We start from the raw sequence: 26,349 nt of genomic DNA on the forward strand, positions 1-26,349 counted from the left end.
GTGTGTATTTTGTGTCACAGTGTATCAGGATTCTGCCATGTGTGTATGGGGGTTTCACAGTGGATCAGGATCCTGCCAGATGTGTATGGGGTTTCACTGTGTATCAGGATCCTGCCACGTGTGTATGGGGGTTTCACAGTAAATCAGGATCCTGCCAGGTGTGTATGGGGTTTCACAGTGTATCAGGATCCTGCCAGATGTGAATGGGGTTTCACTGTGCATCAGGAACCTGCCAGGTGTGCACGTGGTTTTCACAGTGTATCAGGCTCCTGCCAGGTGTGTACGGGGGTTTCACAGATTATCAGATTCCTGTCAGGTGTGTATGGGGGTTTCACAGTTCATCAGGATCCTGCCGGGTGAGTACGGGGTTTCACAGAGGATCAGGATCCTGCAAGGTGTGTAAGGGGTTTTCACAATATTCAGGATCCTGCCAGGTGTGTACGGGGTTTCACAGAGGATCAGGATCCTGCAAGGTGTGTAAGGGGTTTTCACAATATATCAGGATCCTGCCAGGTGTGTACGGTGTTTCACAGAGGATCAGGATCCTGCAAGGTGTGTAAGGGGTTTTCACAATATTCAGGATACTGACAGGTGTGTATGGGAGTTTCACCGTTTATCAGGATCCTGCCAGGTGTGTATTGGGTTTTCACAGTCTATCAGGATCCTGCCAGGTGTGTATGGGGATTTCACATTTTATCAGTATCCTGCCAGGTGTGTATGGGGTTTTCACAGTGGATCAGGATCCTGCCAGGTGAGTATGGGGTTTCACAGTTTATCAGGATCCTGCCAGGTGTGTATGGGGTTTTCACAGTGATTCAGGATCCTGCCAGGTGTGTATCGGGATTTCACAGTGGATCTGGATCCTGCCAGGTGTGCATGGGGGTTTCACAGTGGATCAGGATCCTGCCAGGTGTGTATGGGTTTTCAAAGTGCATCAGGATCCTGCCAGATGTGAATGGGGTTTCACTGTGCATCAGGAAGCTACCAGGAGTGCACGTGGTTTTCACAGTGTATCAGGCTCCTGCCAGGTGTGTACGGGGGTTTCACAGATTATCAGATTCCTGCCAGGTGTGTATGGGGGTTTCACAGTTCATCAGGATCCTGCCAGGTGAGTACGGGGTTTCACAGAGGATCAGGATCCTGCAAGGTGTGTAAGGGGTTTTCACAATATTCAGGATCCTGCCAGGTGTGTACGGGGTTTCACAGAGGATCAGGATCCTGCAAGGTGTGTAAGGGGTTTTCACAATATTCAGGATACTGACAGGTGTGCATGGGGGTTTCACCGTTTATCAGGATCCTGCCAGGTGTGTATTGGGTTTTCACAGTCTATCAGGATCCTGCCAGGTGTGTATGGGGGTTTCACATTTTATCAGTATCCTGCCAGGTGTGTATGGGGATTTCACTGTGGATCAGGATCCTGCCAGGTGTGTATGGGGTTTTCACAGTTTATCAGGATCCTGCCAGGTGTTTATGGGGTTTTCACAATATATCAGGATCCTGCCAGGTGTGTACGGGGTTTCACAGAGGATCAGGATCCTGCAAGGTGTGTCAGGGGTTTTCACAATATTCAGGATACTGACAGGTGTGTATGGGGGTTTCACCGTTTATCAGGATCCTGCCACGTGTGTATTGCGTTTTCACAGTCTATCAGGATCCTGCCAGGTGTGTATGTGGGTTTCACATTTTATCAGTATCCTGCCAGGTGTGTATGGGGTTTTCACAGTGGATCAGGATCCTGCCAGGTGTGTATGGGGTTTTCACAGTTTATCAGGATCCTGCCAGGTGTGTATGGGGTTTTCACAGTGGATCAGGATCCTGCCAGGTGTGTATCGGGGTTTCACAGTGGATCATGATCCTGCCAGGTGTGTATGGGGGTTTCACAGTGGATCAGGATCCTGCCAGGTGTGTATGGGTTTTCAAAGTGCATCAGGATCCTGCCTGGTGTATATGGGGGTTTCACAGTTGATCAGGATCCGGCCAGGTATGTCCGGGGTTTTCACAGTGGATCAGGATCCTGCCAGGTGTGTATGGGGCTTTCACAGTGTATCAGGAGCTGCCAGGTGTGTATGGAGTTTCACAGTGGATCAGGTTCCTGCCAGGTTTGTATGGGGTTTTCACAGAGCACCAGGATCCTGCCAGATGTGTCTGGGGTATCACATGTGTATCAGGATCGTTCCAGGTGTGTATGGGCGTTTGACAGTGGGTCAGAATCCTGCCAGGTGCGTATGGGGTTTCACAGTGTATCAGGATCCTGCCGCATGTGAATGGGGTTTTCACAGTGTACAGGATCCTGCCAGGTGTGTATGGGGTTTCACAGTGTATCGGGATCCTGCCAGGTGTGTATGGGGGTTTCACAGTGGATCAGGATCCTGCCAGGTGTGTATGGGGTATCACAGTTTATCAGGATCCTTCCAGGTGTGTATTGGGTTTTCACAGTGTGTCAGGATCCTGCCAGGTGTGTATGGGTTTTTACAGTGCATCAGGATCCTGCCAGGTGTGGACGTGGTTTTCACAGTGCATCAGGATCCTGCCAGGTGTGTATGGGGTTTCACAGTGTATCAGGACCTGCCAGGTGTGTATAGGGGTTTCACAGTGGATCAGGATTCTGCCAGGTATGTATGGGGTTTCACAGTGCATCAGGATCCTGCCAGGTGTGAATGGAGTTTTCACAGTGTATCAGAATCCTGCCAGGTGTGTCTGGGGTTTCACAGTGTTTCGGGATCCTGCCAGGTGTGTATGGGGTTTTAACAGTGGATCAGGATCCTGCCAGGTGTGTATGGGCGTTTCACAGTGTATCAGGATCCTTCCAGATGTGTATGGGGTTTTCACAGTGTATCAGGATCCTGCCAGGTGTGTCTGGGGATATCACAGTGGATCAGGATCCTGCCATATGTGTCTGGGGTGTCACAGTGTATCAGTTTCCTTCCAGGTGTGTATGGGGTTTTCGCAGTGTATCAGGATCCAGCCAGGTGTGTATGGGGTTTCACAGTGCATCAGGATCGTGACAGGTGTGCATGGGGTTTCACAGTGCATCAGGATTCTACCAGGTGTGTATGGGGTTTCACAGTGTATCAGGATCCTGCCATGTGTGTATAGGGGTTTCACAGTGGATCAGGATCCTGCCAGGTGTGCATGGGGTTTCACAGTGCATCAGGATCCTGACAGGAGTGAATGGGGTTTTCACAGTAGATCAGGATCCTGCCAGGTGTGTATGGGGTTTCACAGTGCATCAGGATCCTGCCAGGTGTGTATCGGGTTTCACAGTGTATCAGGTTCCTGCCACGTGTGCATGGGGTTTTCACAGTGCATCAGGATCCTGCCAGGTGTGTGCGGCGTTTTCACAGTGGATCAGGATCCTGCCAGGTGTGCATGGTGATTTCACAGTGGATCAGGATGCTGCCAGGTGTGTATGGGAGTTTCACTTTTTATAAGGATCCTGCCAAGTGTGTCTGGGGGTTTCACAGTTTATCAGGATCCTGCCAGGTGTGTATGGGGGTTTCTCAGTTTATCAGGATGCTGCCAGGTGTGTATGTGGTTTTCACAGTGGGTCTGGATCCTGCCAGGTGTGTATGGGGTTTTCACAGTGTATCAGGATCTGCCAGGTGTGAATGGAGTTTCACAGTGTATCAGGATCCTGCCAGGTGTGTACGGGGTTTTCACAGTGGATCAGGATCCTGCCAGGTGTGCATGGGGATTTCACAGTGGATCAGGATCCTGCCAGGTGTATGGGGTTTTCACAGTGTATCAGGATCCTTCCAGGTGTGTATGGGTTTTTCACAGTGTCTCAGGATCCTGCCAGGTGTGTATGGGGATTTCACAGTTGATCAGGATCCTGCCGGGCGTGTATGGGGTTTCACAGTGTATCAGGATCGTGCCAGGTGTGTATAGGGTTTCACAGTGTTTCGGGTTCCTGCCAGGTGTGTATGGGGTATTCGCAGTGGATCAGGATCCTGCCAGGTGTGTATGGGGTTTCACAGTGCATCAGGATCCTGCCAGGTGTGCATGGGGTTTCACTGTGTATCAGGATCCTGCCAGGTGTGTATGGGGTTTTCACAGTGTATCAGGATCCTGCCAGATGTGTATGGGGTTTCACTGTGCATCAGGAACCTGCCAGGTGTGTATGGGTTTTCACAGCGGATCAGGATCCTGCCAGGTTTGTATGGGGTTTCCCAGTGTATCAGGATCCTGCCAGGTGTGTATGGGGTTTTCACAGTGTATCAGGATCCTGCCAGGTGTGTATGGGGGTTTCTCAGTGGATCAGGATCCTGCCAGGTGTGTATGGGGTTTCACAGTGCATCAGGATCCTTCCAGGTGTGTATGGGGTTTTCACAGTGTATCAGGATCCTGCCAGGTGTGTATGGGGTTTCACAGTGTATCAGGATCCTGCCATGTGTGTATGGGGGTTTCACAGTGGATCAGGATCCTGCCAGGTGTGTATGGGGTTTCACAGTGTATCAGGTTCCTGAGACGTGTGCATGGGGTTTTCACAGTGGATCACGATCCTGCCAGGTGTGTATGGGGTTTCACAGCGTATCAGCATCCTGCCAGGTGTGTATGTGGTTTCACAGTGTATCAGGTTCCTGCCGGATGTGAATGGGGATTTCACAGTGTATCAGGATCCTGCCAGGTGTGTATGGGGTTTCACAGTGTATCAGAATCCTGCCACGTGTGTTTGAGGTTTTCACAGTGGATCAGGATCCTGCCAGGTGTGTATGGAGTTTCACTTTGGATCAGGATCCTGCCAGGTGTGTTTGGGGTTTCACTGTGTATCAGGGTCCTGCCAGGTTTGTATGGGGTTTCACAGTGCATCAGGGTCCTGCCAGATGTGTATGGGGTTTTCACAGTGCGTCAGTATCCTGCCAGGTGTGTATGGGGTTTCACAGTGTATCAGGATCCTGCCAGGTGTGTTTGGGGTTTTCAGTGTATCAGAATCCTGCCAGGAGTGACTGTGGTTTCACAGTGGATCAGGATCCTGCCAGGTGTGAATGGGATTTTCACAGTGTATCAGGAGCCTGCCAGTTGTGTATGGGGGTTTCACCGTTTATCAGGATCTTGCCAGGTGTGGATGTGGGCTTCACAGTGTGTCAGGATCCTACCACGTGTGTATGGGGGTTTCAAAGTGGTTCAGGATCCTGCCAGGTGTGTATGGGGTTTTCACAGTGATCAGGATCCTGCCAGGTGTGTATGGGGTTTCACAGTGTATCAGGATCCTGCCAGATGTGATTGGAGTTTCACTGTGTATCAGGATTCCTGCCAGGTGTGAATGGGGTTTTGCTGTGTATCATGTTCCTGCCAGGTGTGAATGGGATTTTCACAGTGTATCAGGAACCTGCCAGGTGTGTATGGGGGTTTCACCGTTTATCAGGATCTTTCCAGGTGTGGATGTGGGCTTCACAGTGTATCAGGATCCTACCACGTGTGTATGGGGGTCTCAAAGTGGTTCAGGATCCTGCCAGGTGTGTATGGGGTTTTCACTGTGCATCAGGATTCTGCCAGGCGTGAGTGGGGCTTCACAGTGGATCAGGAACCTGCCAGGTGTGTACGGGCTTTTCACAATATATCAGGATCCTGCCAGGTGTGCACGGGGTTTCACAGAGGATCAGGTTCCTGCCAGGTGTGTACGGGGTTTTCACAATGTATCAGGATCCTGCCAGGTGTGGACGGGGTTTCACAGAGGATCAGGATCCTGCCAGGTGTGTACGGGGTTTTCACAATATATCAGGATCCTGCCAGATGTGTATGGGTGTTTCACCGTTTATCAGGATCGTGCCAGGTGTGTCTGGGGGTTTCACAGTGGATCAGTATCCTGCCAGGTGTGTATGGGGTTTCACAGTGCATCAGGATCCTGCCAGGTGTTTATGGAGTTTCACAGTGTATCAGGATCCTGCCAGGTGTGTATGGGAGTTTCACAGTGGATCAGGAACCTGCCAGGTGTGTATGGGGTTTCACAGTGTAAACAGGATCCAGCCACGTGTGTATGGGAGTTTCACAGTGGATCAGGATCCTGCCAGTTGTGTATGGAGTTTCACAGTATATCAGGATCCTGCCAGGTGTGTATGGGGTTTCACAGTGTATCAGGATCCTGCCAGGTGTGTATGGGGTTTTCACAGTGTATCAGGATACTGCCATATGTGAATGGGGCTTCACTGAGCATCAGGAAACTGCCAGGTGTGTACGGGATTTTCACAGTGTATCAGGCTCCTGCCAGGTGTGTACGGGGGTTTCACAGATAATCAAGATCCTGCCAGGTGTGTATGGGGGTTTCGCAGTTCATCAGGATCCTGCCAGGTGTGTCTGGGTTTTTCGCAGAGGATCAGGTTCCTGCCAGGTGCATACGGGGTTTTCACAATATATCAGGATCCTGCCAGGTGTGTACGGGGTTTCACAGAGGATCAGGATCCTGCCAAGTGTGTACGGGGTTTTCACCTTCTATCAGGATCCTGCCAGGTGTGTATGGGGGTTTCAACGCTAAAAGGATACTGCCAGGTGTGTATGGGCGTTTCACAGTCTATCAGGATCCCGCCAGGTGTGTTTGGGGGTATCACATTTTATCAGGATCCTGCCAGGTGTGTATGGGGATTTCACAGTGCATCAGGATCCTGCCAGATGTGTGCGGCGTTGTCACAGTGGATCAGGATCCTGCCAGGTGTGCATGGGGATTTCACTGTGGATCAGGATGCTGCCAGGAGTGTATGGGAGTTTCACTTTTTATCAGGATCCTGCCAGGTGTGTATGGGGGTTTCACAGTTTATCAGGATCCTGCCAGGTGTGTATGTGGTTTTCACAGAGGGTCAGGATCCTGCCAGGTGTGTATGGGGTGTTCACAGTTTATCAGGATCCTTCCAGGTGTGTATGGCGTTTTCATAGTGGATCAGGATCCTGCCAGGTGTGTATGGGGTTTTCACAGTGTATCAGGATCTGCCAGGTGTGTATGGAGTTTCACAGTGTATCAGGATCCTGCCAGGTGTGTACGGGGTTTTCACAGTGGATCAGGATCCTGCCAGGTGTGCATGGGGATTTCACAGTGGATCAGGATCCTGCCAGGTCAGTATGTGGTTTTCACAGTGTATCAGGATCCTTCCAGGTGTGTATTGGGTTTTCACAGTTGATCAGGATCCTGCCGGGTGTGTATGCGGTTTCACAGTGCATCAGGATCCTGCCAGGTGTACATGGGGTTTCACTGTGTATCAGGATCCTGCCAGGTGTGTATGGGGTTTTCACAGTGTATCAGGATCCTGCCAGATGTGTATGGGGTTTCACTGTGCATCAGGAACCTGCCAGGTGTGTATGGGTTTTCACAGCGGATCAGGATCCTGCCAGGTTTGTATGGGGTTTCCCAGTGTGTCAGGATCCTGTCAGTTGTGTATGGGGTTTGCACAGTGTATCAGGATCCTGCCAGGTGTGTATGGGGGTTTCTCAGTGGATCAGGATCCTGCCAGGTGTGTATGGGGTTTCACAGTGCATCAGGATCCTTCCAGGTGTGTATGGGGTTTTCACAGTGTATCAGGATCCTACCAGGTGTGTATGGGGTTTCACAGTGTATCAGGATCCTGCCAGGTGTGTATGGGGGTTTCACAGTGTATCAGGTTCCTGCCACGTGTGCATGGGGGTTTCACAGTGGACCACGATCCTGCCAAGTGTGTATGGGGTTTCACAGCGTATCAGGTTCCTGCCGGATGTGAATGAGGATTTCACAGTGCATCAGGATCCTGCCAGGTGTGTATGGGGTTTCACAGTGTATCAGAATCCTGCCACGTGTGTTTGAGGTTTTCACAGTGGATCAGGATCCTGCCAGGTGTGTGTGGAGTTTCACTTTGGATCAGGATCCTGCCAGGTGTGTTTGGGGTTTCACTGTGTCTCAGGGTCCTGCCGGGTATGTATGGGGTTTCACAGTGTATCAGGATCCTGCCAGATGTGTATGGGGTTACACTGTGCATCAGGAACCTGCCAGGTGTGTATGGGATTTCACAGCGGAATAGGATCCTGCCAGGTTTGTATGGGGTTTCCCAGTGTATCAGGATCCTGCCAGGTGTGTATGGGGATTTCACAGTGTATCAGGATCCTGCCAGGTGTGTATGGGGGTTTCTCAGTGGATCAGTATCCTGCCAGGTGTGTATGGGGTTTCACAGTGCATCAGGATCCTTCCAGGTGTGTATGGGGTTTTCACAGTGTATCAGGATCCTGCCAGGTGTGCATGGGGTTTCACAGTGTATCAGGATCCTGCCAGGTGTGTATGGGGGTTTCACAGTGGATCAGGATCCTGCCAGGTGTTATGGGGTTTCACAGTGTATCAGGTTCCTGCCAGGTGTGCATGGGGGTTTCACAGTGGATCACGATCCTGCCAAGTGTGTATGGGGTTTCACAGCGTATCAGCATCCAGCCAGGTGTGTATGTGGTTTCACAGTGTATCAGGTTCCTGCCGGATGTGAATGGGGATTTCACAGTGCATCAGGATCCTGCCAGGTGTGTATGGGGTTTCACAGTGTATCAGAATCCTGCCACGTGTGTTTGAGGTTTTCACAGTGGATCAGGATCCTGCCAGGTGTGTGTGGAGTTTCACTTTGGATCAGGACCCTGCCAGGTGTGTTTGGGGTTTCACTGTGTATCAGGGTCCTGCCAGGTTTGTATGGGGTTTCACAGTGTATCAGGGTCCTGCCAGGTGTGTATGGGGTTTTCACAGTGTATCAGGATCCTGCCAGGTGTGTAAGGGGGTTTCTCAGTGGAGCAGGATCCTGCCAGATGTGTATGGGGTTTCACTGTGCATCAGGAACCTGCCAGGTGTGTATGGGTTTTCACAGCGGATCAGGATCCTGCCAGGTTTGTATGGGGTTTCCCAGTGTGTCAGGATCCTGTCAGTTGTGTATGGGGTTTGCACAGTGTATCAGGATCCTGCCAGGTGTGTATGGGGGTTTCTCAGTGGATCAGGATCCTGCCAGGTGTGTATGGGGTTTCACAGTGCATCAGGATCCTTCCAGGTGTGTATGGGGTTTTCACAGTGTATCAGGATCCTACCAGGTGTGTATGGGGTTTCACAGTGTATCAGGATCCTGCCAGGTGTGTATGGGGGTTTCACAGTGGATCAGGATCCTGCCAGGTGTGTCTGGGGTTTCACAGTGTATCAGGTTCCTGCCACGTGTGCATGGGGGTTTCACAGTGGACCACGATCCTGCCAAGTGTGTATGGGGTTTCACAGCGTATCAGGTTCCTGCCGGATGTGAATGAGGATTTCACAGTGCATCAGGATCCTGCCAGGTGTGTATGGGGTTTCACAGTGTATCAGAATCCTGCCACGTGTGTTTGAGGTTTTCACAGTGGATCAGGATCCTGCCAGGTGTGTGTGGAGTTTCACTTTGGATCAGGATCCTGCCAGGTGTGTTTGGGGTTTCACTGTGTCTCAGGGTCCTGCCGGGTATGTATGGGGTTTCACAGTGTATCAGGATCCTGCCAGATGTGTATGGGGTTACACTGTGCATCAGGAACCTGCCAGGTGTGTATGGGATTTCACAGCGGAATAGGATCCTGCCAGGTTTGTATGGGGTTTCCCAGTGTATCAGGATCCTGCCAGGTGTGTATGGGGATTTCACAGTGTATCAGGATCCTGCCAGGTGTGTATGGGGGTTTCTCAGTGGATCAGTATCCTGCCAGGTGTGTATGGGGTTTCACAGTGCATCAGGATCCTTCCAGGTGTGTATGGGGTTTTCACAGTGTATCAGGATCCTGCCAGGTGTGCATGGGGTTTCACAGTGTATCAGGATCCTGCCAGGTGTGTATGGGGGTTTCACAGTGGATCAGGATCCTGCCAGGTGTTATGGGGTTTCACAGTGTATCAGGTTCCTGCCAGGTGTGCATGGGGGTTTCACAGTGGATCACGATCCTGCCAAGTGTGTATGGGGTTTCACAGCGTATCAGCATCCAGCCAGGTGTGTATGTGGTTTCACAGTGTATCAGGTTCCTGCCGGATGTGAATGGGGATTTCACAGTGCATCAGGATCCTGCCAGGTGTGTATGGGGTTTCACAGTGTATCAGAATCCTGCCACGTGTGTTTGAGGTTTTCACAGTGGATCAGGATCCTGCCAGGTGTGTGTGGAGTTTCACTTTGGATCAGGACCCTGCCAGGTGTGTTTGGGGTTTCACTGTGTATCAGGGTCCTGCCAGGTTTGTATGGGGTTTCACAGTGTATCAGGGTCCTGCCAGGTGTGTATGGGGTTTTCACAGTGTATCAGGATCCTGCCAGGTGTGTAAGGGGGTTTCTCAGTGGAGCAGGATCCTGCCAGGTGTGTATGGGAGTTTCTGAGTGGATCAGGATCCTTCCAGGTGTGTATGGGGTTTTCACAGTTTATCAGGATCCTGCCAGGTGAGTATGGGGTTTCACAGTGTATCAGGATCCTGCCAGGTGTGTATGGGGTTTCACAGTGTATCAGGATCCTGCCAGGTGTGTATGGGGGTTTCACAGTGGATCAGGATCCTGCCAGATGTGTATGGGTTTTCACAGTGTATCAGGTTCCTGCCACGTGTGCATGGGGGTTTCACAGTGGATCAGGATCCTGCCAGGTGTGTATGGGGTTTCACAGCGTACCAGCATCCTTCCAGGTGTGTATGTGGTTTCACAGTGTATCAGGATCCTGCCGGATGTGAATGGGGTTTCACAGTGTATCAGGATCCTGCCAGGTGTGTATGGGGTTTCACAGTGTATCAGAATCCTGCCACGTGTGTTTGAGGTTTTCACAGTGGATCAGGATCCTGCCAGGTGTGTATGGAGTTTCACTTTGGATCAGGATCCTGCCAGGTGTGTTTGGGGTTTCACTGTGTATCAGGGTCCTGCCAGGTTTGTATGGGGTTTCACAGTGTATCCGGGTCCTGCCAGGTGTGTATGGGGTTTTCACAGTGCATCAGTATCCTGCCAGGTGTGTATGGGGTTTCACAGTGTATCAGGATCCTGCCAGGTGTGTTTGGGGTTTTCAGTGTATCAGAATCCTGCCAGGAGTGACTGGGGTTTCACAGTCGATTAGGATCCTGCCAGATGTGAATGGGATTTTCACAGTGTATCAGGATCCTGCCAGGTGTGTATTGGGGTTTCACCGTTTATCAGGATCTTGCCAGGTGTTCATGTGGGTTTCACAGTGTATCAGGATCCTACCACGTGTGATTGGGGTTTCACAGTTGTTCAGGATTCTGCCAGGTGTGTATGGGGTTTTCACAGTGTATCAGGATGCTGCCAGGAGTGTATGGGGGTTTCTCAGTGGATCAGGATCCTGCCAGGTGTGCATGGCGCTTCACAGTGCATCAGGATCCTTCCAGGTGTGTATGGGGTTTTCGCAGTGTATCAGGATCCTGCCAGGTGAGTATGGGGTTTCACCGTGTATCGGGATCCTGCCAGGTGTGTTTAGGGTTTCACAGTGTATCAGGATCCTGCCAGGTGTGTATCGGGGTTTCACAGTGGATCAGGATCCTGCCAGGTGTGTATGGGGTTTCACAGTGTATCAGGTTCCTGCCACGTGTGCATGGGGTTTCACAGTGGATCACGATCCTGCCAGGTGTGTCTGGGGTTTCACAGTATTTCGGGATCCTGCCAGGTGTGTATGGGGTATTCGCAGTGGATCAGGATCCTGCCAGGTGTGTATGGGGTTTCACAGTGCATCAGGATCCTGCCAGGTGTGCATGGTTTTTCACTGTGCATCAGGATCCTGCCAGGTGTGTATGGGGTTTTCACAGTGTATCAGGATCCTGCCAGACGTGTATGGGGTTTCACTGTGCATCAGGAACCTGCCAGGTGTGTAAGGGTTTTCACAGCGGATCAGGATCCTGCCAGGTTTGTATGGGGTTTCCCAGTGTATCAGGATCCTGCCAGGTGTGTATGGAGTTTTCACAGTGCATCAGGATCCTGCCAGGTGTGTATGGGGGTTTCTCAGTGGATCAGGATCCTGCCAGGTGTGTATGGGGTTTCACAGTGCATCAGGATCATTCCAGGTGTGTATGGGGTTTTCACAGTGTATCAGGATCCTGCCAGATGATTGTGGGGTTTCACAGTGTATCAGGATTCTGCCAGGTGTGTATGGGGTTTCACAGTGTATCAGGATCCTGCCAGGTGTGTGTGGGGGTTTCACAGTGGATCAGGATCCTGCCAGGTGTGTAGGGGGTTTCACAGTGTATCAGGTTCCTGCCACGTGTGCATGGGGGTTTCACAGTGGATCAGGATCCTGCCAGGTGTGTATGGGGTTTCACAGCGTATCAGCATCCTTCCAGGTGTGTATGTGGTTTCACAGTGTATCAGGATCCTGCCGGATGTGAATGGGGATTTCACAGTGTATCAGGATCCTGCCAGGTGTGTATGGGGTTTCACAGTGTATCAGAATCCTGCCACGTGTGTTTGAGGTTTTCACAGTGGATCAGGATCCTGCCAGGTGTGTATGGAGTTTCACTTTGGATCAGGATCCTGCCAGGTGTTTTTGGGGTTTCACTGTGTATCAGGGTCCTGCCAGGTTTGTATGGGGCTTCACAGTGTATCAGGGTCCTGCCAGGTGTGTATGGGGTTTTCACAGTGCATCAGGATCCTGCCAGGTGTGTATGGGGTTTCATAGTGTATCAGGATCCTGCCAGGTGTGTTTGGGGTTTTCAGTGTATCAGCATCCAGCCAGGAGTGACTGGGGTTTCACAGTGGATCAGGATCCTGCCAGATGTGAATGAGGGTTTCACTGTGTATCAGGATTCCTGCCAGGTGTGAATGGGGTTTCACTGTGTATCATGATCCTGCCATGTGTGAATGGGGTTTCTCAGTGCATCAGGATCCTGCCAGAAGTGAATGGGGTTTCGCAGTGGATCTAGATCCTGCCAGTTGCGTACGGTGTTTTCTCTGTGTATCATGATACTGCCAGATGAGAATGGGTTTTCACTGTACATCAGGAACCTGCCAGGTGTGTACGGGGTTTTCACAGTGTATTAGGCTCCTGCCAGGGGTGTATGGGGTTTCACAGTGTGTCAGGATCCTGCCAGATGTGAATGGGGATTCACTGTGTTTCAGGATCCTGCCAGCGGTGAATGGGGTTTCACAGTGTATCAGGATCCTGCCAGATGTGAATGGGGTTTCACAGTGGATCAAGATCCTGCCAGTTGTGTATGGGGATTTCACAGTGTATCATGATACTGCCAGATGTGAATCGGGTTTCTCTGTGCATCAGGAACCTGCCAGGTGTGTACGGGGATTTCACAGTGTATTAGGCTCCTGCCAGGTGTGTATGGTGGTTCCACAGTTTATCAGGATACTGCCAGGTGTGTATGGGGGTTTCACAGAGGATCAGGATCCTGCCAGGTGTGTATGTGGTTTCACAGTGTATCAGGATTCTGTCAGGTGTGTATGGGGTTATACAGTGTTTCAGGATACTGCCAGGTGTGTATGGGTGTTTCACAGTGGATCAGGATCCTGCCAGGTGTGTATGGGGTTTCACAGTGCATCAGTATCCTGCCAGGTGTGCATGGGGTTTCACTGTGTATCAGGATCCTGCCAGGTGTGCATGGGGCTTTCTCAGTGTATCTGGATCCTGCCAGATGTGTTTGGGGTTTCACTGTGCATCAGGAACCTGCTAGGTGTGTGTGGGTTTTCACAGTGGATCATGATCCTGCCAGGTGTGTATGGGGTTTCACAGTGTATCAGGATCCTGCCAGGTATGTATAGGGTTTCACAGTGTATCAGGATCCTTCCAAGTGTGTATGGGGTTTCACAGTGTATCAGGATCCTGCCAGGTGTGCATGGGGGTTTCACAGTGGATCAGGATTCTGCCAGGTGTTTATGGGGTTTCACAGTGTATCAGGTTCCTGCCACGTGTGCATGGGGGTTTCACAGTGTATCAGAATCTGCCAGGTGTGTATGGAGTTTCACAGTGTATCAGGATCCTGCCAGGTGTGCATGGGGTTTTCACACTGTATCAGGATCCTGCCAGGTTTCTATGGGGGTTCACAGTGTTTCAGGATCCTGCCAGGTGTGTATGGGGGTTTCACAGTGGATCAGGATCCTGCCAGGTGTGTATGGGGTTTCACAGTGCATCAGGATCCTGCCAGGTGTGTACGGGGTTTTCACAGTGGATCAGGATCCTGCCAGGTGTACATGGGGATTTCACAGTGGATCAGGATCCTGCCAGGTGTGTATGGGGTTTTCACAGTGTATCAGGATCCTTCCAGGTGTTTATGGGTATTTCACAGTGTATCAGGTACCTGCCAGGAGTGCATGGGGGTTTCACAGTTGATCAGGATACTGCCGGGTGTGTATGGGGTTTCACAGTGTATCAGGATCCTTCCAGGTGTGTATGGGGTTTTCACAATGTATCAGGATCCTGCCAGGTGTGTATGGGGTTTCACAGTGTATCAGGATCCTGCCAGGTGTGTATGGGGTTTCACAGTGTTTCGGGATCCTGCCAGGTGTGTATGGGGTATTCGCAGTGGATCAGGATCCTGCCAGGTGTGTATGGTGTTTCACAGTGCATCAGGATCCTGCCAGGTGTGCATGGTTTTTCACTGTGCATCAGGATCCTGCCAGGTGTGTATGGGGTTTTCACAGTGTATCAGGATCCTGCCAGATGTGTATGGGGTTTCACTGTGCATCAGGAACCTGCCAGGTGTGTAAGGGTTTTCACAGCGGATCAGGATCCTGCCAGGTTTGTATGGGGTTTCCCAGTTTATCAGGATCCTGCCAGGTGTGTATGGAGTTTTCACAGTGCTTCAGGATCCTGCCAGGTGTGTATGGGGGTTTCTCAGTGTATCAGGATCCTGCCAGGTGTGTATGGCGTTTCACAGTGCATCAGGATCCTTCAAGGTGTGTATGGGGTTTTCACAGTGTATCAGGATCCTGCCAGGTGAGTGTGGGGTTTCACAGTGTATCAGGATTCTGCCAGGTGTGTATGGGGTTTCACAGTGTATCAGGATCCTGCCAGGTGTGTATGGGGGTTTCACAGTGGATCAGGATCCTGCCAGGTGTGTAGGGGGTTTCACAGTGTATCAGGTTCCTGCCACGTGTGCATGGGGGTTTCACAGTGGATCAGGATCCTGCCAGGTGTATATGGGGTTTCACAGCGTATCAGCATCCTTCCAGGTGTGTATGTGGTTTCACAGTGTATCAGGATCCTGCCGGATGTGAATGGGGATTTCACTGTGTATCAGGATCCTGCCAGGTGTGTATGGGGTTTCACAGTGTATCTGAATCCTGCCACGTGTGTTTGAGGTTTTCACAGTGGATCAGGATCCTGCCAGGTGTGTATGGAGTTTCACTTTGGATCAGGATCCTGCCAGGTGTTTTTGGGGTTTCACTGTGTATCAGGGTCCTGCCAGGTTGGTATGGGGTTTCACAGTGTATCAGGGTCCTGCCAGGTGTGTTTGGGGTATTCACAGTGCATCAGGATCCTGCCAGGTGTGTATGGGGTTTCACAGTGTATCAGGATCCTGCCAGGTGTGTTTGGGGTTTTCAGTGTATCAGAATCCAGCCAGGAGTGACTGGGGTTTCACAGTGGATCAGGATCCTGCCAGGTGTGAATGGGATTTTCACAGTGTGTCAGGATCCTGCCAGGTGTGTATTGTGGTTTCACCGTTTATCAGGATCTTGCCAGGTGTGTATGTGGGTTTCACAGTGTATCAGGATCCTACCAGGTGTGTATGGGGGTTTCACAGTGGTTCAGGATCCTGCCAGGTGTGTATGGGGTTTTCACTGTGTATCAGGATCCTGCCAGGCGTGAATGGGGCTTCACAGTGGATCAGGATCCTGCCAGGTGTGTATGGGGTTTCACAGTGTATCAGGATCCTGCCAGATGTGAATGGGGGTTTCACTGTGTATCAGGATTCCTGCCAGGTGTGAATGGGGTTTCACTGTGTATCATGATCCTGCCATGTGTGAATGGGGTTTCTCAGTGCATCAGGATCCTGCCAGAAGTGAATGGGGTTTCGCAGTGGATCTAGATCCTGCCAGTTGCGTACGGTGTTTTCACTGTGTATCATGATACTGCCAGATGAGAATGGGTTTTCACTGTGTTTCAGGAACCTGCCAGGTGTGTACGGGGTTTTCACAGTGTATTAGGCTCCTGCCAGGGGTGTATTGGGTTTCATAGTGTGTCGGGATCCTGCCAGATGTGAATGGGGATTCACTGTGTTTCAGGATCCTGCCAGCTGTGAATGGGGTTTCACAGTGTATCAGGATCCTGCCAAATGTGAATGGGGTTTCACAGTGGATCAAGATCCTGCCAGTTGTGTATGGGGATTTCACAGTGTATCATGATACTGCCAGATGTGAATCGGGTTTCTCTGTGCATCAGGAACCTGCCAGGTGTGTACGGGGTTTTCACAGTGTATTAGGCTCCTGCCAGGTGTGTATGGTGGTTTCACAGTTTATCAGGATACTGCCACGTGTGCATGGGGGTTTCGCATTGGATCAGGATCCTGCCAGGTGTGTATTGGGTTTCACAGTGCATCAGGATCCTGCCGGATGTGAATGGGGATTTCACAGTGTATCAGTATCCTGCCAGGTGTGTATGAGGTTTCACAGTGCATCAGAATCCTGCCACGTGTGTTTGGGGTTTCACTTGGGATCAGGATCCTGCCAGGTGTGTTAGGGGTTTCACTGTGTATCAGGGTCCTGTCAGGTTTATATGGGGTTTCACAGTGTATCAGGGTCCTGCCAGGTGTGTATGGGGTTTTCACAGTGCATCAGGAACCTGCCAGGTGTGGATGTGGGTTTCACAGTGTATCAGGATCCTGCCAGGTGTGTATGGGGGTTTCACAGTGGTTCAGGATCCTGCCAGGTTTGTATGGGGTTTTCACTGTGTATCAGGATCCTGCCAGGTGTTAATGGGGCTTCACAGTGGATCAGGATCCTGCCAGGTGTGTATGGGGTTTTCAAAGTGGATCAGGGTCCTGCCAGGTGTGTATTGGGTTTCACAGTGTATCAGGATGCTGCCAGATGTGAATGGGGTTTCACAGTGTATCAGGATTCCTGCCAGGTGTGAATGGGGTTTCACTGTGTATCATGATCCTGCCAGGTGTGAATGGCGTTTCACAGTGTATCAGGAACCTGCCAGAAGTGAGAGGGGTTTCACAGTGGATCAAGATCCTGCCAGTTGTGTATGGGGTATTCACAGTGTATCTTGATACTGCCAGATTTGAGTGGGGTTTCACTGTGCATCAGGAACCTGCCAGGTGTGTACGGGGTTTTCACAGTGTATTAGGCACCTGCCAGGTGTGTATGGGGTTTCACAGTGTGTCAGGATCCTGCCAGATGTGAATGGGTTTTCACTGTGTATCAGGATTCCTGCCAGGTGTGAATGGGTTTTCACTGTGTATCAGGATCCTGCCAGCTGTGAATGGGGTTTCACAGTGGATCAGCATCCTGCCAGATGTGAATGGGGCTTCACAGTGGATCAAGATCCTGCCAGTTGTGTATGGGGTTTTCACAGTGTATCATGATACTGCCAGATGTGAATGGGGTTTCACTGTGCATCAGGAACCTGCCAGGTGTGTACGGGGTTTTCACAGTGTATTAGGCTCCTGCCAGGTGTGTATGGTGGTTTCACAGTTTATCAGGATACTGCCAGGTGTGTATGGGGGTTTCACAGTGGATCAGGATCCTGCCAGGTGTGTACGGGGTTTCACAGAGGATCAGGATCCTGCCAGGTGTGTACGGGGTTTTCACAATATATCAGGATCCTGCCAGATGTGTACGGGGTTTCACAGAGGATCAGGATCCTGCCAGGTATGTAGGGGGTTTTCACAATATATCAGGGTCCTGCAAGTTGTGTATGGGGGTTTCACATTATCAGGATCCTGCCAGGTGTGCATGGGTTTTCAGAGTTTATCATGATCCTGCCAGATGTGTCTGAGGGTTTCACAGTTTATCAGGATCCTGCCAGGTGTGTATGGGGGTTTCACAGTTTATCAGGACCTGCCAGGTGTGTATGGGGGTTTCACAGTTTATCAGGTTCCTGCCAGGTACGTATGGGGGTTTCACAGTTCATCGGGATCCTGCCAGGTGTGTATGGGGTTTTCACAGTGGATCAGGACCCTGCCAGATGTGTATGGGGTTTTCACAATTTATCAGGATCCTGCCAGGTGTGTATGGGGTTTCACAGTTTATCAGGATCCTGCCAGGTGTGTATGGGGATTTCACAGTGGATCAGGATCCTGCCAGGTGTGTATGGGGTTTTCACAATGTATCAGTATCTGCCAGGTGTGTATGGAGTTTAACAGTGGATCAGGATCCTTCCATGTGTGTATGGGGTTTTCACAGTGGATCAGTATCCTGCCACGTGTGTTTGGGGTTTCACTTGGGATCAGGATCCTGCCAGGTGTGTTAGGGGTTTCACTATGTATCAGGGTCCTGTCAGGTTTATATGGGGTTTCACAGTGTATCAGGGTCCTGCCAGGTGTGTATGGGGTTTTCACAGTGCATCAGGAACCTACCAGGTGTGGATGTGTGTTTCACAGTGTATCAGGATCCTGCCATGTGTGTATGGGGGTTTCACAGTGGTTCAGGATCCTGCCAGGTGTGTATGGGGTTTTGACTGTGTATCAGGATCCTGCCAGGTGTTAATGGGGCTTCACAGTGGATCAGGATCCTGCCAGGTGTGTATGGGGTTTTCAAAGTGGATCAGGGTCCTGCCAGGTGTGTATGGGGTTTCACAGTGTGTCAGGATGCTGCCAGATGTGAATGGGGTTTCACAGTGTATCAGGATTCCTGCCAGGTGTGAATGGGGTTTCACTGTGTATCATGATCCTGCCAGGTGTGAATGGCGTTTCGCAGTGTATCAGGAACCTGCCAGAAGTGAGAGGGGTTTCACAGTGGATCAAGATCAGACCAGTTGTGTATGGGTTTTTCACTGTGTATCATGATACTGCCAGATTTGAGTGGGGTTTCACTGTGCATCAGGAACCTGCCAGGTGTGTACGGGGTTTTCACAGTGTATTAGGCACCTGCCAGGTGTGTATGGGGTTTCACAGTGTGTCAGGATCCTGCCAGATGTGAATGGGGTTTCACTGTGTATCAGGATTCCTGCCAGGTGTGAATGGGTTTTCACTGTGTATCAGGATCCTGCCAGCTGTGAATGGGGTTTCACAGTGGATCAGGATCCTGCCAGATGTGAATGGGGCTTCACGGTGGATCAAGATCCTGCCAGTTGTGTATGGGGTTTTCACAGTGTATCATGATACTGCCAGATGTGAATGGGGTTTCACTGTGCATCAGGAACCTGCCAGGTGTGTACGGGGTTTTCACAGTGTATTAGGCTCCTGCCAGGTGTGTATGGTGGTTTAACAGTTCATCAGGATACTGCCAGGTTTGTATGGGGGTTTCACAGTGGATCAGGATCCTGCCAGGTGTGTACGGGGTTTCACAGAGGATCAGGATCCTGCCAGGTGTGTACGGGGTTTTCACAATATACCAGGGTCCTGCAAATTGTGTATGGGGGTTTCACACTATATCAGGATCCTGCCAGGTGTGCATGGGTTTTCACAGTTTATCATGATCCTGCCAGATGTGTCTGAGGGTTTCACAGTTTATCAGGATCCTGCCAGGTGTGTATGGGGGTATCACAGTTTATCAGGATCTGCCAGGTGTGTATGGGGGTTTCACAGTTTATCAGGTTCCTGCCAGGTATGTATGGGGTTTTCACAATTTATCAGGATCCTGCCAGGTGTGTATGGGGTTTCACAGGTTATCAGGATCCTGCCAGGTGTGTATGGGGTTTTCACAGTGGATCAGGACCCTGCCAGATGTGTATGGGGTTTTCACAATTAATCAGGACCCTGCCAGGTGTGTATGGGGTTTCACAGTTTATCAGGATCCTGCCAGGTGTGTATGGGGATTTCACAGTGGATCAGGATCCTGCCAGGTGTGTATGGGGTTTTCACAATGTATCAGTATCTGCCAAGAGTGTTTGGAGTTTAACAGTGGATCAGGATCCTTCCATGTGTGTATGGGGTTTTCACAGTGGATCAGTATCCTGCCAGGTGTGTATGAGGTTTCACAGTGCATCAGAATCCTGCCACGTGTGTTTGGGGTTTCACTTGGGATCAGGATCCTGCCAGGTGTGTTAGGGGTTTCACTGTGTATCAGGGTCCTGTCAGGTTTATATGGGGTTTCACAGTGTATCAGGGTCCTGCCAGGTGTGTATGGGGTTTTCACAGTGCATCAGGAACCTACCAGGTGTGGATGTGGGTTTCACAGTGTATCAGGATCCTGCCAGGTGTGTATGGGGGTTTCACAGTGGTTCAGGATCCTGCCAGGTGTGTATGGGGTTTTCACTGTGTATCAGGATCCTGCCAGGTGTTAATGGGGCTTCACAGTGGATCAGGATCCTGCCAGGTGTGTATGGGGTTTTCAAAGTGGATCAGGATCCTGCCAGGTGTGTATGGGGTTTCACAGTGTATCAGGATGCTGCCAGATGTGAATGGGGTTTCACAGTGTATCAGGATTCCTGCCAGGTGTGAATGGGGTTTCACTGTGTATCATGATCCTGCCAGGTGTGAATGGCGTTTCACAGTGTATCAGGAACCTGCCAGAAGTGAGAGGGGTTTCACAGTGGATCAAGATCCTACCAGTTGTGTATGGGTTTTTCACAGTGTATCATGAGACTGCCAGATTTGAGTGGGGTTTCACTGTGCATCAGGAACCTGCCAGGTGTGTACGGCGTTTTCACAGTGTATTAGGCACCTGCCAGGTGTGTATGGGGTTTCACAGTGTGTCAGGATCCTGCCAGATGTGAATGGGGTTTCACTGTGCATCAGGATTCCTGCCAGGTGTGAATGGGTTTTCACTGTGTATCAGGATCCTGCCAGCTGTGAATGGGGTTTCACAGTGGATCAGGATCCTGCCAGATGTGAATGGGGCTTCACGGTGGATCAAGATCCTGCCAGTTGTGTATGGGGTTTTCACAGTGTATCATGATACTGCCAGATGTGAATGGGGTTTCACTGTGCATCAGGAACCTGCCAGGTGTGTACGGGGTTTTCACAGTGTATTAGGCTCCTGCCAGGTGTGTATGGTGGTTTCACAGTTTATCAGGATACTGCCAGGTGTGTATGGGGGTTTCACAGTGGATCAGGATCCTGCCAGGTGTGTACGGGGTTTCACAGAGGATCAGGATCCTGCCAGGTGTGTACGGGGTTTTCACAATATATCAGGGTCCTGCAAGTTGTGTATGGGGGTTTCACACTATATCAGGATCCTGCCAGGTGTGCATGGGTTTTCACAGTTTATCATGATCCTGCCAGATGTGTCTGAGGGTTTCACAGTTTATCAGGATCCTGCCAGGTGTGTATGGGGGTTTCACAGTTTATCAGGACCTGCCAGGTGTGTATGGGGGTTTCACAGTTTATCAGGTTCCTGCCAGGTATGTATGGGGTTTTCACAATTTATCAGGATCCTGCCAGGTGTGTATGGGGTTTCACAGTTTATCAGGATCCTGCCAGGTTTCTATGGGGATTTCACAGTGGATCAGGATCCTGCCAGGTATGTATGGGGTTTTCACAGTGTATCAGTATCTGCCAGGTGTGTATGGAGTTTAACAGTGGATCAGGATCCTTCCATGTGTGTATGGGGTTTTCACAGTGGATCAGAATCCTGCCAGGTGTGTATGGGTTTTCAAAGTGTATCAGGATCCTGCCAGGTGTGTATGGGGTTTTCACTGTGTATCAGGATCCTGCCAGGTGTGTATGGGGGTTTCACTGTTGGTCAGGATCCTGCCAGGTGTGTATGGGGTTTCACAGTGCATCAGGATCCTTCCAGGTGTGTATGGGGTTTTCACAGTGTATCAGGAATCTGCCAGGTGTGTATGGGGTTTCACAGTGTATCAGGATCCTGGCAGGTGTGTATGGGGTTTCACAGTGTATCAGGATCCTGCCAGGTGTGTATGGGGGTTTCACAGTGGATCAGGATCCTGCCAGATGTGTATGGGGTTTCACAGTGCATCAGGATCCTGCCGGGTGTGAATGGGGATTTCACAGTGTATCAGGATCCTGCCAGGTGTGCATGGGGTTTCACAGTGTATCAGAATCCTGCCACCTGTGTTTGGGGTTTTCACAGTGGATCAGGATCCTGCCAGGTGTGTTTGGGGTTTCACAGTGGATCAGGATCCTGCCAGGTTTGTTTGGGGTTTCACTGTGTATCAGGGTCCTGCCATGTTTGTCTGGGGTTTCACTGTGTATCTGGTTCCTGCCAGGTGTGTTTGGGGTTTTCACAGTGCATCAGGTTCCTACCAGGTGTGTATGGGGTTTCACAGTGTATCAGGATCCAGCCAAGTGTGTTTGGGGTTTTCAGTGTATCAGAATCCTGCCAGGTGTGACTGGGGTTTCACAGTGTATCAGGATACTGCCAGATGTGAATGGGGCTTCACAGTGGATCAGGATCCTGCCAGGTGTGAATGGGATTTTCACAGTGTGTCAGGATCCTGCCAGGTGTGTATGGGGGTTTCACCGTTTATCAGGATCCTGCCAGGTGTGTATGTGGTTTCATAGTTTATCAGGATACTGCCAGGTGTGTATGGGGGTTTCACAGTGGATCAGGATCCTGCCAGGTGTGTATGGGGTTTCACAGAGGATCAGGATCGGGCCAGGTCTGTACGGGGTTTTCACAATATATCAGGATCCTGCCAGATGTGTACGGGGTTTCACAGAGGATCAGGATCCTGCCAGGTATGTAGGGCGTTTTCACAATATATCAGGGTCCTGCAAGTTGTGTATGGGGGTTTCACACTATATCAGGATCCTGCCAGGAGTGCATGGGTTTTCACAGTTTATCATGATCCTGCCAGATGTGTCTGAGGGTTTCACAGTTTATCAGGATACTGCCAGGTGTGTTTGGGGGTTTCACAGTTTATCTGGACCTGCCAGGTGTGTATGGGGGTTTCACAGCTTATCAGGTTCCTGCCAGATACGTATGGGGGTTTCACAGTTCATCGGGATCCTGCCAGGTGTGTATGGGGTTTTCACAGTGGATCAGTATCTGCCAGGTGTGTATGGAGTTTAACAGTGGATCAGGATCCATCCATGTGTGTATGGGGTTTTCACAGTGGATCAGAATTCTGCCAGGTGTGTATGGGTTTTCACAGTGTATCAGGATCCTGCCAGGTGTGTATGGGGTTTTCACTGTGTATCAGGATCCTGCCAGGTGTGTATGGGGGTTTCACTGTTGGTCAGGATCCTGCCAGGTGTGTTTGGGGTTTCACAGTGCATCAGGATCCTTCCAGGTGTGTATGGGGTTTTCACAGTGTATCAGGAATCTGCCAGGTGTGTATGGGGTTTCACAGTGTATCAGGATCCTGGCAGGTGTGTATGGGGTTTCACAGTGTATCAGGATCCTGCCAGGTGTGTATGGGGGTTTCACAGTGGATCAGGATCCTGCCAGGTGTGTATGGGGTTTCACAGTGCATCAGGATCCTGCCGGGTGTGAATGGGGATTTCACAGTGTATCAGGATCCTGCCAGGTGTGCATGGGGTTTCACAGTGTATCTGAATCCTGCCACCTGTGTTTGGGGTTTTCACAGTGGATCAGGATCCTGCCAGGTGTGTTTGGGGTTTCACAGTGGATCAGGATCCTGCCAGGTGTGTTTGGGGTTTCACTGTGTATCAGGGTCCTCCCATGTTTGTCTGGGGTTTCACTGTGTATCTGGGTCCTGCCAGGTGTGTTTGGGGTTTTCACAGTGCATCAGGTTCCTACCAGGTGTGTATGGGGTTTCACAGTGTATCAGGATCCAGCCAAGTGTGTTTGGGTTTTTCAGTGTATCAGAATCCTGCCAGGTGTGACTGGGGTTTCACAGTGTATCAGGATACTGCCAGATGTGAATGGGGCTTCACAGTGGATCAGGATCCTGCCAGGTGTGAATGGGATTTTTACAGTGTGTCAGGATCCTGCCAGGTGTGTATGGGGGTTTCACCGTTTATCAGGATCCTGCCAGGTGTGTATGTGGTTTCATAGTTTATCAGGATACTGCCAGGTGTGTATGGGGGTTTCACAGTGGATCAGGATCCTGCCAGGTGTGTATGGGGTTTCACAGAGGATCAGGATCCTGCCAGGTGTGTACGGGGTTTTCACAATATATCAGGATCCTGCCAGATGTGTACGGGGTTTCACAGAGGATCAGGATCCTGCCAGGTATGTAGGGGGTTTTCACAATATATCAGGGTCCTGCAAGTTATGTATGGGGGTTTCACACTATATCAGGATCCTGCCAGGAGTGCATGGGTTTTCACAGTTTATCATGATCCTGCCAGATGTGTCTGAGGGTTTCACAGTTTATCAGGATCCTGCCAGGTGTGTATGGGGGTTTCACAGTTTATCTGGACCTGCCAGGTGTGTATGGGGGTTTCACAGCTTATCAGGTTCCTGCCAGGTACGTATGGGGGTTTCACAGTTCATCGGGATCCTGCCAGGTGTGTATGGGGTTTTCACAGTGGATCAGGACCCTGCCAGATGTGTATGGGGTTTTCACAATTTATCAGGATCCTGCCAGGTGTGTATGGGGTTTCACAGTTTATCAGGATCCTGCCAGGTGTGTATGGGGATTTCACAGTGGATCAGGATCCTGCCAGGTGTGTTTGGGGGTTTCACAGTTTATCTGGACCTGCCAGGTGTGTATGGTGGTTTCACAGCTTATCAGGTTCCTGCCAGATACGTATGGGGGTTTCACAGTTCATCGGGATCCTGCCAGGTGTGTATGGGGTTTTCACAGTGGATCAGTATCTGCCAGGTGTGTATGGAGTTTAACAGTGGATCAGGATCCATCCATGTGTGTATGGGGTTTTCACAGTGGATCAGAATTCTGCCAGGTGTGTATTGGGTTTTCACAGTGTATCAGGATCCTGCCAGGTGTGTATGGGGTTTTCACTGTGTATCAGGATCCTGCCAGGTGTGTATGGGGGTTTCACTGTTGGTCAGGATCCTGCCAGGTGTGTTTGGGGTTTCACAGTGCATCAGGATCCTTCCAGGTGTGTATGGGGTTTTCACAGTGTATCAGGAATCTGCCAGGTGAGTATGGGGTTTCACAGTGTATCAGGATCCTGGCAGGTGTGTATGGGGTTTCACAGTGTATCAGGATCCTGCCAGGTGTGTATGGGGGTTTCACAGTGGATCAGGATCCTGCCAGGTGTGTATGGGGTTTCACAGTGCATCAGGATCCTGCCGGGTGTGAATGGGGATTTCACAGTGTATCAGGATCCTGCCAGGTGTGCATGGGGTTTCACAGTGTATCTGAATCCTGCCACCTGTGTTTGGGGTTTTCACAGTGGATCAGGATCCTGCCAGGTGTGTTTGGGGTTTCACAGTGGATCAGGATCCTGCCAGGTGTGTTTGGGGTTTCAATGTGTATCAGGGTCCTCCCATGTTTGTCTGGGGTTTCACTGTGTATCTGGGTCCTGCCAGGTGTGTTTGGGGTTTTCACAGTGCATCAGGTTCCTACCAGGTGTGTATGGGGTTTCACAGTGTATCAAGATCCAGCCAAGTGTGTTTGGGGTTTTCAGTGTATCAGAATCCTGCCAGGTGTGACTGGGGTTTCACAGTGTATCAGGATACTGCCAGATGTGAATGGGGCTTCACAGTGGATCAGGATCCTGCCAGGTGTGAATGGGATTTTTGCAGTGTGTCAGGATCCTGCCAGGTGTGTATGGGGGTTTCACCGTTTATCAGGATCCTGCCAGGTGTGTATGTGGTTTCATAGTTTATCAGGATACTGCCAGGTGTGTATGGGGGTTTCACAGTGGATCAGGATCCTGCCAGGTGTGTATGGGGTTTCACAGAGGATCAGGATCCTGCCAGGTGTGTACGGGGTTTTCACAATATATCAGGATCCTGCCAGATGTGTACGGGGTTTCACAGAGGATCAGGATCCTGCCAGGTATGTAGGGGGTTTTCACAATATATCAGGGTCCTGCAAGTTATGTATGGGGGTTTCACACTATATCAGGATCCTGCCAGGAGTGCATGGGTTTTCACAGTTTATCATGATCCTGCCAGATGTGTCTGAGGGTTTCACAGTTTATCAGGATCCTGCCAGGTGTGTATGGGGGTTTCACAGTTTATCTGGACCTGCCAGGTGTGTATGGGGGTTTCACAGCTTATCAGGTTCCTGCCAGGTACGTATGGGGGTTTCACAGTTCATCGGGATCCTGCCAGGTGTGTATGGGGTTTTCACAGTGGATCAGGACCCTGCCAGATGTGCATGGGGTTTTCACAATTTATCAGGATCCTGCCAGGTGTGTATGGGGTTTCACAGTTTATCAGGATCCTGCCAGGTGTGTATGGGGATTTCACAGTGGATCAGGATCCTGCCATGTGTACGGGGTTTTCACAGTGGATCAGTATCCTGCCAGGTGTGTATGAGGTTTCACAG

The sequence above is a fragment of the Heterodontus francisci genome, unplaced genomic scaffold (assembly GCF_036365525.1).
Source record: "Heterodontus francisci isolate sHetFra1 unplaced genomic scaffold, sHetFra1.hap1 HAP1_SCAFFOLD_66, whole genome shotgun sequence".
In the NCBI taxonomy this organism is placed as follows: domain Eukaryota; kingdom Metazoa; phylum Chordata; class Chondrichthyes; order Heterodontiformes; family Heterodontidae; genus Heterodontus; species Heterodontus francisci.